The 14,163-nt window shown below is 44.9% G+C and overlaps 1 protein-coding gene and 1 long non-coding RNA gene across 7 annotated transcripts in view; one reads left to right on the top strand and one right to left on the bottom strand.

Moving 5' to 3' along the window:
- ARHGAP32 (Rho GTPase activating protein 32) overlaps nucleotides 1-14,163 on the bottom strand; it is a 472,553-nt gene that overhangs the window by 354,323 nt on the left and 104,067 nt on the right. The gene's annotated exons all lie outside the window — the stretch shown is intronic.
- LOC142820443 (uncharacterized) lies at nucleotides 2,380-5,530 on the top strand. Its single transcript, XR_012897687.2, has 3 exons — nucleotides 2,380-2,516; nucleotides 2,857-2,893; nucleotides 5,396-5,530. It is a non-coding gene; the product is annotated as an uncharacterized LOC142820443 (long non-coding RNA).

The raw sequence follows: 14,163 nt of genomic DNA, 5'->3' as shown, positions 1-14,163 counted from the left end.
CCACCTTGCTTGTAACTTTCTCTAAACTGCATTCTCCCGAGTGAATGGAGAAAGAGTGTGAGAGGGTGTTTGAAGAAGGCTTGGAACAGTGGAGCACATTTCAATGAGTTATCACAGTATGGGCATGTTCCCTGCTGGATGAAGGGAAGTCTGGGCATGCTCTCTTCTGGATAAAGGGAAGTCTGGGCATGCTCCCTGATGATGAGGTGAATGAGTCACAGGAGCCATTCAGACACTATATAAAGAGAAGGAGCACATATGAGACCCTCTCTCTTTTTCCTTCCCCTGCTCCTGAGAAGCTCCTCCCCAGTGTCTCTCCTCCTGACCAGCTTCCCCAGCCATGATGAGCAGACAGACCCTCCAGGATTCACATGCCTTGGCTCCTTCTGTAACCCATATGTCTGTAAGTGTGTGAGTGCCTGAGGGCAGGAATGAATGGGTGTGAATGAGTGAATGAATGGAGGGGTGTGTGCTTGCTTGCTTGTCAGAGAGAGAGAGTCCTATCTCCTTTAGTTTAAACCTTTGGTGGCTGCTTTCTCCTCTTCAGTTTTACCTAGTGGAAATAAACCCATACTAGTGTAACCCTGGATGGTCTCCAGTGAGAATATTTTTGGGAACAACAAACGCATCGACTTACGACCGACCTCCTATACAGCCTGAACCTGACTTACTAATGAAATCCACACTTACGAATAGCACGACCGTACGTAAGTGAATAATCCAACTTACGAACAGATCGAGTTACAACCAGGTGTTTGGTATACAACCCATTCGCAAGTTGGGGACTGGTTGTATTATTGAAGCCTTGAGAGCCCTCTACTCAGAGTGAGATCCCACTGTGCGAGGTACTCACCACACTGCCAGGCCACGCCCATGCCTTGATCATCTATGTTCCCTGTAAGCTGCACAGCCCGCAGCTGCTAACTGAGTCACACCCACAGGCTGCCACGCGGAAAGCTTCCTGGCTGGGGAGGGGCACTGCTCCAGACCACAGGCATGCTGGTAGGGAAGGGGAACATAATGAGGAGGGAGGAAATATGTGGCTGGACAGGAGGGGAGTTTGGAATGTGTAATAAGGGAGAGGAGAGGTTTGATTGCAGGAATCTGATTACAGGAGCTGGGCTTGCCAGAATGTTCCTCTAGCTTCCTGGTCCAGGAGAGTGGCAGCAGACTGCAAGGGGTAGGTGAGGAAAATGGGGGGCAGTGCTGTCATCTGTGCAGTGAGATGAGGCCAGAAGGGAGTTTGGGGTGTCAACTTGTTTCCCTCTGGACTCCAGGAAGCAAGAGACAAACCTGGTCAGTCCCACCACAGCAGCCCTAGCTGGGCTGCCAACATAGGACTCTATCCTGGACTGGGGTGGAGGAGAGCAGATTGCATGGGGATAAGTGGGGTAAAGAGGGGGTGGGTGCTGGCATCTATGCAGTTAGGTGGGGACCAGGGCTGGCCTTACCATGAGGCGAACTGAGCCGGCTGCCTCCGGTGCCAGACTGTGGGGGGGTTGCCACTAGGACCCAGAGAATTAAGACCTTTCAAAGTTTTGGCCCAAGCAAAGGAGCACGGGGGCATCATTTGAGCTCCCCGACTCATGTGCCAAAATGTTGTGGGCTGGCCCTGGTGGGGACAGAGGGGCATTTGTTTGGGATATCTTCACTTGCCATCTGAACTGCAGGCAGCAAGAGCCAGACTGTCTGCCTCAGCACAGTCTGGTTTGGCTGCAGACATAGGACTCTCTCCTTAGCTGGGGCAGGCTGTATGGGGTGGTGCCAAAATTTCAGGTGGGTTAAAAAAATTTAGGCTGCTTTTGAATACTGGAATAAAAGGCCTAGCTCATGGCATTTGCACGATTACATTTCAGACAAAGTTTACATAGGTGTTAATGGCTTAAGATAAGAAAGGTAAGGATTCTTTTAACAGAATTTTGTTTAGTATTGTAGATACCTGCAAACTCTAATCGTCACAACAACATGTACTATGTGCATACAGATGTGATGTAAAACAACACGTGACCTCTTAAAATTAATTACCATAATGAATATGCAAACATGCAGGTAAAATGTTACTGGCCCGCCAAAAATTTGTGAATGGGTTTGCCAGTTCGTCATATAAAAAAGGTTGGGAACCATTGCTCTAACACACTGGCTATGTTGTAACTCAGCTCTACATTAGAACATACCTTTTCTAGTCTAGAATGTTCTTTTGTTTTCTGCTGTAAGTGCTAAGTATTATGACTTCACAGGAGAGATACGTCACTGTGTATGCACTTAGCCTTATACAAGCATACCCTGTGCATGTGTACTGAAAGCCAGAAAGCATTTACTTTCACAGAACTGCTCTGGTCCAAAGCGGAATGATTTTCTCCACGGATGAGAATGTGACAGGTTTTATTTTTAAGAGGTCTGAAGACTTGCATTTTTAATATCTAGCTGTAAAAATATGATTCACCATGCTCCCAAGTCTATTTCTATAAAAAGAAATAAGAGCATCAGACTACTCGGTGACAAGTATTACGTAGCAGGTAGGTGAATCATGCCCCGGCATACAGAAAGTTGTAATTTTATATAAAGATGTTCTCAATCATTATTTATCAAATGCACCATTATTTTTTAAAAGACAGCTTACATTTGTCAACACAAAAATATGAAAAAAAATTGGAGATTTCTCTTTGACTATAAATGTATCAGGAGCGCAAAGTAAAAAACCTAAATCCTAAGACCTGAATTTATGCATTGACATTTGCTGCCTTAAAAAAATGAAAAAATACTGGTTGGGTAACAAGAACTTCAGAAAGCAAGAAACCACATTTTTCCTTTCACAGTCGTCTAGAAACAGAGTGCAATTATTTATTTGTATTACAGAAGCCCTGAGATGCCCTGCCACTGGAATCCCATTGCTGTGAGTAATGTACAGACCCCTAGTTAAAGCCCTGAAATTCTGAGGATATTCATGGACCATGTCTGTGAGTTTCAGATGGATGCAGATCCAAATTTTGTAGCTAGAGCCCTGCAAATCTATCGAAATCTATCCACCTTATAGCCACAGACTATGCTTGCAGATCATGTATCAGAGGTGGATACAAATTTTGTGTATGTGCAGGGTTCTATACATAAACTGCACCGATGAGCCAGGAGTGTGCAACCCAGGTTGCCTAGATACACTTGCACTAGTTCAGGAGTTAAACTGGTAGCACAGGTGAGGCAGCACAGGCAGATGCAGTGCAGGCATATGTGGGTTTCTATGACACTACACTCAATGCCTGTGCTACCAGGGTTATGCTTCTCTTCACATTCACACTAGTTCAATGTATGTGTACGCAAATGGAGAATCACATCTCTAGCTTATAGAGTACATGTCACCATAGACATGGCCTCTGATCTGAAGAGCTGAATACTAAAAGTAATTACACTAGAATGGGTACTACCACGTCATTTGCCCACTTAAAACAGAACAATAAGGAACTAAGGTAAAGGGGGTGTTCAAGAAACAAAGGAGTGGTCACTGGTAGCAAACGGTTTAACAATTTAGCAATCAGAAGAGTGTTCTGAAGCTTCTTGTAAAGTGCTTTGAATACAAACCTGTGGTGTGCAATTATGGTTCATACTCCCATCACAGAACAAACAATGTGAAACACACTTCCTAGTGATAGGTCCCTTGGAAATGCTAGGTGGGTTAAACACACTAGCTTAGCCAAATTTCACCGTGCTGAGCACCGCATACTTTCTATTAAGTCCACACAAACAGTGTCAGACACAAAACGGCAGTCATAGTCAGACAGTTACAGGAGCACATTTGATGTTAATGTTTAACAAACCCAGATGTCATCGGGCACCCTACTGACTGCAAGATTGTGCAAGGACATACCAGACACAATTTCATATTATCAATCACTTGTGTAAGACCATGAATTTATAAACCATAAGGATACTAACATGCAAACTGACTATTACTGTGGATCATTTCTAAACACCAAGGGTATGTCTACACTAGCCCCCTAGTTCGAACTAGTGTGGCTGATGTAGGCGTTCGAACGGTTACTCCTCCTGCAATGAGGTGTAACAGATAATCCGAACTAAGGACTTAGTTCAGATTAACTTCTGACAGCTGCATGTAGTTGCGGGCAGTCAGTTCAAACTAAGGGGATTTAAAAATGGCGCCCGCCCAGGAACATGCAAATGAAGCCCAGGATATTTAAATCCCAGATTTCATTTGCAAGTTCGAATGCCTACATTAGCCACCCTAGTTTGAACTAAGGGGCTAGTGTAGACATACCCCAAGATAGTAAAAAGAAAAAGTTCAAGCACTGATTTTTACAGTGCATTCTTCACTTATTTCACCAGTCAGACCCACACACAACTCCAATTAACAGGAATCTAAATCTCACTCTGAACCCTCTTAGAAGAATAGCTTCTGCTCAATAATTGTTTTACAATAGCTAACCAAAGCTTGGCACAAGGAGAGCTTCTTTTGTTTGGTTTTCAAATTAAATCAAAGATCAAGAGACCATTCCATAGTCTTAAACGGATAGAAAATGCCTAATTGAAACATTTGTTTTTACGGTGCAAAAAGGAAAATTCACAGCTAACTTAATTCAGATTCTGTTAGTGCCAAATATGCAGTGTTGGAGTGCTAGTAAACTGTGTATCCAATTAGCAATTGTATTGTTCAAGGAAATGCCTCTGAATGTCCATTTCATTTTGACAATCTTCATTAAGCTCACTTGGGAATGGAGAAATGACAATTTTCAAAGTAATCACTACTTACCAAAAATACATTTTAGAACAATATAAATAGCTGTTACCACCATGTAATTTTAAACAAGTGTTTTTAAAAAATACGCACTGGTCTCTATCCGTCTTCATTATTCAAGCCCCTTTTTCCTCCAACATCCAACACTGTGGTAGAGTAACCTATCACACAGGAACAAGAAAAAACCCAAACCATGAAGCAAGCTTTAGATTTAGAAAGTCTAGCTATCTGTGTGTCAAGGAGTTTCTGCTATACATGGAGAGGAGGGTGCAAGCCCAAGCTATTAAAGTTGTACCTCTAAAAACCGGCACACACTGCTCTGGCAATATCCGTGTCCCAGCAGGATGCTCCTGGACCAGACAGCCCAGGAGCATATGCAGGAGAGACAGCTGTGGCTGGGGAAAACCAGTGTCAGCTGCAGACAGTGCAGGACCTGACCGGGCCTGGAGTCCCCTGGCAGCCCTGCCAGCCGCATGGGGTTGGGGGCTGGTGGCAGATTTCCCCTGGTCCAGCAAATTATCTTGTCCAGGATCTGTCAGGTTCTGATGGAGCCAGACATGGGAGGTCCAGCCAGTACTATTTTTTTGGCAAAGCATCCCTAGGCATGAAAGGGAGGTGGGATCATATAAAATATCTGCTCTTCTTATTCAGTCAGTGTGAGGAGAGGCAGTGCCAGGAAAAGGTATGCTAGAAGAGGCAACAGCAGAGAAAGAAGGTAAGCTACCCAAAGTGTCCTATTAGAGAAGTTACTGGAGAAACAACTGGACAAGTCCAAGAGACGTGAAGGAGAAAGTGCTCACGACTTACTGCTGGTTTTGTCATCTATGTTCAAAGTAAACAAAGTAAATTTTCTAAAAAACTGCATGAAATTCACCCCTGTGCAGAGGTTCAATATAAGGACAATGCATCACTAATACTACAAAATGGTGCTTAACTGGAATGTAAATAATGCACATTTCTTGTGTTGGCTCTCTGCCCATGAGCAAACTTCCCTGTAAATAAGACATACGATTTAATGGGAAGAATACCTTGGTATGTCATTTTTTTAACCCAAAACAAGTTAGCCTACACCAGTGGTCTCCAACCTTTTCACACCCAAGATCACTTTTTAAATGACAGAACAAGCCAAGATCTACGGCCTCGCCCCTTCCTCGAAGCCCCACCCCTTCCTTGAAGCTCCGCCCTCTCTATTCTCCTCCTCTCCATCACTTGCTATTCCCAACCCTTATACGCTGCTTTTTTCCCCAATTCTTCTGTAGGAAGAGGTTTTTCCAACATTTGGCCTGTCTAGACTGGACCAAATATGAGAAAAACCCCTTCTTTTGGAAGCCCCCTTATTCCTTGTGGAAAGAGGAATATAGAGGTGACCGAAAGATCATGTTTGCTCTTCCACTAAAAGAAGTGGAAGAACAAATGCATCCGTGGATGCAGAAGAGTTTTTCTGGGATATCTCCGGAATCCTGAAAAACTCCTGCAGTCTAGCCGTAACCTTGCTGGGTTGAGACCAGATGTGTAGGCTCTGCGGTGGGAATAAGGGATTTGGGTGTGGGAAGGGGTGAGAGGTGCAAACTCTGGAAGGAAATCTGGATGCAGGAGAAGGTGGATAAGGGGACAGTGGCTCGGGGAGAGGGCACCAGGCCGGGCAGTATTGGGGTCAGATGTAGGGTTAGGATACTAAGCAAGCCACAGACTTCTGGATGTGAGGATCAGGAATTTGGGTTGGGGTATGTGAGGGGCACAGGGCAGGAGGTTCCAGTGTAGGATAGACTCCAATGTAGGGTCTGGGGGAAAGGGAAGTGCAGGAGTGTTATGATGCTGTGGCCAGATGGGTTCTTAGCCCCAATTTGGGGTTTGTTGGCCAGGCTTCATTTTTAAATAAAATACTGTGTCAAACAAAAAGTTTCTGCATTGTCTTTATTTCTGAGAAGGACAGAGAACTTGTCTTGAGTCAGGGGTTACTGACACAAGAAAAGTCAGTTGGGACCACACAAGTGAGATGCAAAAAAAACCTCCTCCACCCCCCACAACCCAAGCTTCAGTAATGTGGCCCCAACTGTGTTGGTGGGAACAGGGCACACAGTACTGGGGAAGGGTGCTAGTGGGTGCTTTGGCAGGGGACAGGGTGCCAGTTTAGACAAAGTTCTGTGGCTCGAGACAGGCAAATGGGGACAGAGTTCAAAAAGGGGGGGTGGGAATGGGGACAGAGTTCTGTAGCTGGGGACAGGGGAGTGGGGACAGAGTTCTGTGGCTAGGGAGAGGGAACTGGACAGTGAGGAGTGCAAATGGGAGAGTGGGGACAGGAGGTGGGGGGGGGGCAGTGGAGGTGGAGAGTCCCCTGCATCTGCCTCCTCCCAGAATTCTTCCCCCCACGGGAAGCCAGTGCATGCCTCCTCGGGGCCCAACTCACACCCCCCCGGCGCAGGGAAACCCCACGTGCGCTTGCCCTGGGGCCGACCCCCCCATGAAGGGAAGCCCCCACCACACGCGTAGGGAAACCCACGCCTACCCCTGGGCTGACTCACCCCTCCTGTGTGGTGCAGGGAGCCGATGCTCTCTCCCGCAGTACACCCGGCAGAGCAGCTAGTGCAACTTCCGGAATTGCCGAATGTGGCGCTAAGCTGCGGGACTTCTGTCCATCCCCGGGAAGCTGACACTACCTCCATTTTCACTTGAGGTAGGTAGTGGGCTTCTCGGGGGTGGGAGGGAAATGGGGGTGTGGCAGACAGGACACCTCGTGATCGACTGGTCGAAGCCTCGCGATCGACTAGTCGATCGCGGTCGACCTGTTGGTGACCACAGGCCTACACAGTACTGCCATCCCAATAAGACCTCAAATAATAATTAGATTACTTTAAATTATGATTTTAAAAGAAATGCTAAATTTTACAGGTGTTGTAGCCATATTGGTCCCAGGATAGTAGCTTTTGTTGGACCAGCTTAAGTTTTTGTATGTTAGTCCAATAAAAATATTACCTCACGTGTACGGTCTAATAAATTGACTTTTTCTGTTTGGTCTTCTGGTTGTGAGCCATCAGGATGCAACTGGGCAATATTTTCAAGCTTGGAACTAAGGGCTAGATTTTAAAAAATATATAAACTGAAATTGTCATTTAATTCCATTAAAGAAGTCAAGGATATCTGAGTTAAAATGATGAGAGTTAGCAGCAATGATTACTCCTGTATCACTCACTCTCTCCTGTCTGGCAGAAAAGCCAACAAGCCAGCATGGCCAATTTTTAAGTCATTTATTTTTGTTTTTTCTTCTTTTTAAGGTTTGTGATTTTATTTCTCGCCCTTTAAAAAAAATAGCTACTATTGAAATAGAGGTGCCTTATAATATTTAAAAGCAAATTGCAGTCAGCAAGGATGTCAGGCCAAATTCTACTCACACTGACTCAATAAAAAGTTGAATTGCTCCAGTGGCTTCATATCCGAAACATCTGCTGTCTGCAAGATTGACCACGTCTACCTTCATTTTCACACAATATTGAAGTGAAGGCTTGATTTATAAAACAATGTCAGATTTATTTATTAAACAACTCAGCAAATAGTAATAAAAAAACTTGGGAGCCGATTCAGACTTACTATGGACAATAGCTTAAAAAGCTTTTGTTTCTGACAGCAGGGGGCTGGGAGAAAGACAGAACAGTGAGTTAATGTGATGCTTTCTAACTAAGGACACTGAAGAACTGTGCTAGGGTAGAGGCATCAAATCCAGAAGCCAGAAAATAAGTTCAGACTTAAAGTACCCCTTTGACATGGGTTAAAGATAATATTCCCAGAAAAGAGAAGCGAATTAATAATTTTGTCCTCTCTCAGAATTATGAGGGAGAGCTCTCATTCAACGTCACTTCACAGTTTGTGTTGAGTGGACAACCAGCACATGCAGCTCTTGACATAAGTTACTTTTATAAAACGAGCAAACATGAGTCAAGTTGTCATTTCGCCCAGACTACAACCATGTCCTCGTTTGGCACTGGAAGCTATTAATGGCTATTAAAAATAGAATGACAAATACAGACCTGAAATACATGTTTAAACTCGGCAACTAACATGGCTACCCCACAGCGTACGTTTAGAAGATTTACATACACGAGAGAAGTGGTCATTGACACGTGTGCATCCCTGCTCTTGCCTCCTGCTCTGGGAGTGGGCTGGGCGGCTGGCACGTGGCATGCTGGGGACAGGGTTACGCTGCACTCTTCCCTGCAGGCTGCGTGACAGGTCGGAGAGCCACCTTCCCCAGCGCCCCACTGCGCCTGGCCCAGCTGAAGCCAGCCCTGGGTGGCCCCGACTTCTGTCTATCCCAGCCTCAGACCTGGAGCCACTGGCTGACCAGGGCAGGGGAAGGACTCTGCCCCCTCCCCCTCCTAGCGCTGCTCCCCAGACCCTGCCAGTGAGTATGCTGGGGGTACAGGGATATGGGGAGGAGGTTTGTACTGAGGGGCATGAGGTGATGCAGGGGATCAGGCTATGGGGAAAGGACAGGAGGGGCAGGGGTTGCACTGAAGGGCATGAGGCAATGCAGGGGATCATGGGGCTGAGGGGAGCAAGGTTGGAGCAGAGGGAAGGTTTTGGGCGGGGGAGATACAGTTTTACTTTGCAGAAGCTGCATTTTCCTTTACTCCCCACTTCTTTGCCTCCCTCTCCAACTAGCTATTTGGCTTCATTCTCACCCTCTCACCTTTTCTGTGTTACTCCCCCAACCTCCTCCTGCCCCCAAACTCCCTTTCAGACCCTGGACCCCACCTCCTACATCCCTATCCCACTTGCTGGCAGCCCTGCCCCACACTGAACCCCTTATTTTTGTCCCCACCCTGGAGCCTAAGAGGGTCCACAAAATCCACTCACTCTGGAACCCCAGCATAGTAAATCTGGCCTATGGAAAACCCTGAACCTTAGTCTTCCCTGTCCCTTCCCTTCCTCTTATCCTGTGGGGGCTGGAGTGCCAAAAGAGTGAGGTGTCTCAGTTGGGGGCACATCAGTGAGGGTTGGGAGTTTTGGGAGGAGAATTTTTGCTTCTCACTTGTTTGGTCCCCACCTGATTTTTCTCTGGGTCAGTGCCCCCACCCAAAAGGGTTCCCCATCCCAGCCATAAAGAAAAAATTGAAACTTTTTGTGTTGGACGTTATCAAACTTCATTTTAAATCAAGTAAAACATTAACTAACATGAGAAAGTTAAAACACTTAATCGGTTTAATAATTTAAATGAAATCATTCTCCGCAGCTGCAGAACTAGCAAAATGGCTTGGGTGTAATTATGTAATAAACAGTGAGTTTACATTAGCAACAGGTAGTCTGCGGAAAGTTTTGGAAAGGGTGGGGCCTCAAGAAAGGGATGGGATTTCAGGGAAGAGATGGGGTAGATCCTGGCTTGCCCTGACATTTAAAAAGTGATCTTGAGTGTAAAAAGGTTGGAGACCACTGCACTAGAGGGTTTTTTTAACCTCACCCAGCCCAATCTCCTCTCTTTTCAACATATTACTGGCAGGCTCTTAACACATTTAAAAGGCTAATGCGCAGCAGGAGGGACCAAGACAGCTGATTCCCAGCTCGCGTAGGATCCCCCAGCTGTACACCAGCCTTTTAAAAAGTTTCCCAGCCCCACTGATTCTAGGGAGAGGATGTTCCAGGACGAGTGTTAAATGTAATCAACTAATCGATTAGTTGATGGATTTTCCATAGAACAGTCGATTAGTCAATAAGTGGGGGAGCCACAGAGGGGTTAACTCCCAACCTATCAGCTCTTAATACATTTAAAGGGCTGGTGAGCAGCAGGGGGACCCTGCGCGGGCCAGGAATTGGGGCTGATCAGACTTCAAGTACAGTTTTACCTTAATCTGAAAAACACTAACTGTAATTCAACAAAATCAGAAGATGCAAAGAATCACAGTAGAAGGCTGTAAGGAGTCATTATAATCATACTATCTGGCCTTCTCCATAGCACTGGCCACATAATCACACCCCATGATTCCTGTACCAAACCAAAACTCACTTCTGTTCTGCTGGATGTATTTTTTAGAAAGACACCAACCTTGATATAAAGACTTCAGCTTCTGGAGAATCCACCCCATCTCTGTTTGTTTTTCCAATAGTCAGTTACCTTCACTATTAGAAATTTGCAACTGATCACTAATTGTCCACATTTCTACTTTTAGAATTGGATCTTGTTATGCTTGTGTCTGCAAGATTTAAAGAGCCATCTATTACAGGAGATAGCCGGTAGGTAGGACAGTGATCAAATAATTTCTTACTCTTTCCTTGGATAAGCCAGACAGACTGAGGTTTGTATGTGGCACTGTAAGGCAGGTTTTCCAGATCTCCCAACAATTCTTGCAGCCCTTACCTGGGGCCTCTTTACTATGGTGATACTTTACTATGATCAACCCTTCTGAAACTTTTTATTGCTTAAAATAGAAATATTATTTGTAACAGGTGAACCTGAACAGCTTATTTCTTGGGACATCGACTTTCCGCCTAACTTGGAGTTTTAAATTTGGGATAAACCCTCAATAAGAACATTTATGTTATGGAAAATATTTTCTGTTTTTAGAACAATATTTCACACAATGATCTCATGAAAATGGGTATTTTAAATTATTCCTAGTAATTAATGGTACTTCTGCTCATTAAAGAAAGTGAGTAAGCACTACATTTTAGCATACAGAGGAGGCAGCTTGATATGTCACAGAAATTCAGAGATGCAGTTATTGATCCAATACTTACAGGAATGGAATCTGGTTTTCTGAATACGCAGGAAAAAATGCTTCTATGGTTAAAAAATTATACAAAAAAAGACAATGGGGTGAAAAATTTCCCCAACAAACTAAGCAGGAGGGAACTTATACATTATTGCTTCCACAAAAGCTCTGTTACTTATGTGGCAGAGTTGCTCATTTGTGTGTGACCTTGAAAGCTCAAGAACATAAAATTGCCAACACTGGGTCAAAAGTATCCTCTCTTCCAACAGTAGCCAATACTAGGAGCTTCAGAGGGAATGAACAGAGCAGAGCATTTATCAACTGTTAATTCCCTGTCATGCAGGCCCATCATCTGTCAGCGATATAGAAATACCCGGAGTACGGCAAAGCCTCTCTATCTGCTGTAGGAAAAGTCTACTCTTTCTTATGACTGTGTCTGATAAGTAGAAAACATTGGAAAACTGAAAAGCAGGCTCTTATGAATAAGTTCTATATAATTTAATAGACTATAACCTTTCTAAATATATTTCAACTACGGTTTGAACCTCTCTAGTTTGGCACCCTCCAGACCTGACTGGAGCCACACAAGATAATTGCCGTACCACAGGAGATCGATATTGTCTATCAGCATTACCAGCACTTCCACTGCTTACTGGGCTCTTAGGTAAATTAGAACTAAACAACAGCCAAGGCACAGACTTGGGGTTACCCTCGCTCTGTTTCCATTTGCTGCGATTCTGGCCAATGTGAACAACAGGGGAAAACCTCCAGGCAAGTGCTGCACTGCTGTTTCCCCAGCCCACAGAGTGGCTTCCTCCCCCGCCAGGCAGAGCCTGCAGACTGTATCAGGCCCTGGCCTGCCCCAATCCAGCCCACAAGGCTTGAGGCTCCCCCTCTCTCCCCGTAGGGAGCCCTGAGTCTCACGGGCCAGATCCAGGCAAGCCACAAGCCGAATCCGTAGGATCCCTACACCCGATTTAAGTGGTCATAAGAGACAGAACAATGAAAGTTACTAAACAAAATAAAACAGCACAAGCAACCTAAGCTTAATACACTAAGAAACTTGTTACATATACTATTGTACCCTAACAGTTGTTCTAATAATCACTTTCACAGACTAGATTCACTTCCAGTCTAGGCTTAGCCCTATCTCATGTCCCATTTCAGGTGTTTTCAGTAGACATTTGGGTGATAAGCAAGAATGTTCTGATGACCAGTATCCCTATTGTTTGGTTTCCCACCTTTATATAGATTTTGACAAAGGCAGAAATCCTTTTGTGTCCAGTTTAAACTTTTCTCACATTCAATGGAAAAGTACAGCTTCCAAGACGGGCCCCAGCTAGGGAAGTTAAAAGCCGGTATCTGCTTTTTTTTTTTTAAAACAATGAAACAGCTGAACAGGGTAACCATGAAACAGCTGAAAAATTCAGTGGTTACTTGCATCCACAGAACATGTGATACAGAGCCAGCAGTGTGGGGTGGCAGCCAGCTTCCTAGGAGTGGGGCGGGAGCCTGCACATAACTGTTAACAGTAATCAATAAGCCTAGGCTCATCACTGAAGTGTTTAAACTGTTATACTTCCACATCCCTACTCCCAGAATCAGGTGACATGGCCATATGTCTTGATAAGACCAACCATAATCCTATCTCCCAAGTTTACAAGGAAAACAAGTCCTCTTACAGTTCATTGTTTTGGTGGTCAATGGGTCGTCAAGAATCTAAACTACTACTAATGGCCCTCACTTAGCATGACGAGGTTAATTAAACAGATTTATACTCCATATTTTTAACTTGAAATACAGGAATGATACATGCATGCAAATGGGATAATCATATTCTGTAGATTACAAGCTTTCTAATGAAACCTCACAGGAGGCATATTCCAGCTGTGTCATATTCCATAAAGCATATTCCAGCTGTGTCATATTCCATAAAGCATATTCCAGCTGTGTCATATTCATAAAGCCTACTGAATGCTCAGTGACAACTTTATCCTGCCTGAATGCAGAGTTAAATCAACAGGAAGCTTCGAAGCAAGAAACACAGAAAATGAAACAGCAAACAGGCTAGGCTCAGCAGCGTCAAAGGAGTTGACATTACAGTGACTAAACTACCAACTCGGAAGAAGTTTCCCTCCATGTTAATTGCTTACTCTTCTCAAGGCTAAGCCTAAAATCAAAGGATACCAAACCATTTCAGGGCCCCGGCCCCTGAAAAGGAAAGGGACTGAGTACATTGCCAGGAAGCGTCAGTGAGAACTGACAGGCACACAAGGAGAGAAGCCCTCAGGAGGGCACTTTCCTTCTCCCAATCCAGAGCTGGAGGTAGCTAGTTTAGATAAAAATCATTATTTATATTCCTGTAGTGCTTTGGACCCCTGAACTGTGAACCAGGACCCACTGTATTAGGTACTGTATAAAACACACAACAAAAAGTGGGTCGCTGCCCCAAGAAGCTTACAGTCTACATACAGGAGGCCCCCGACTTGTGATGCGATTGGTTCCTGAGGAAGCATCGCAAATCGGGGGCGTCGTAACTTGAACCCTCATTTACGATAGGCGCCGTGCGCCATCATAAATGCAGGCCAAGGAGGTAAGTCGGGGGGGATCGGCCTCTTCTGCACTTACAAAAATGGTTCTAAGTGTGGGGGGGTCGGAACTCAGTCAGAAGTCGGGGGTTTCCTGTATATGACGAGACAAGAGCTGGACACAGACAGG

The sequence above is a fragment of the Pelodiscus sinensis genome, chromosome 25 (assembly GCF_052426305.1).
Source record: "Pelodiscus sinensis isolate ZL-2025 chromosome 25, ASM5242630v1, whole genome shotgun sequence".
NCBI classification, from domain to species: domain Eukaryota; kingdom Metazoa; phylum Chordata; order Testudines; family Trionychidae; genus Pelodiscus; species Pelodiscus sinensis.
The sequence above is the reverse complement of the archived record's forward strand: the minus strand, read 5'-3'. Positions and strand labels throughout refer to the sequence as shown.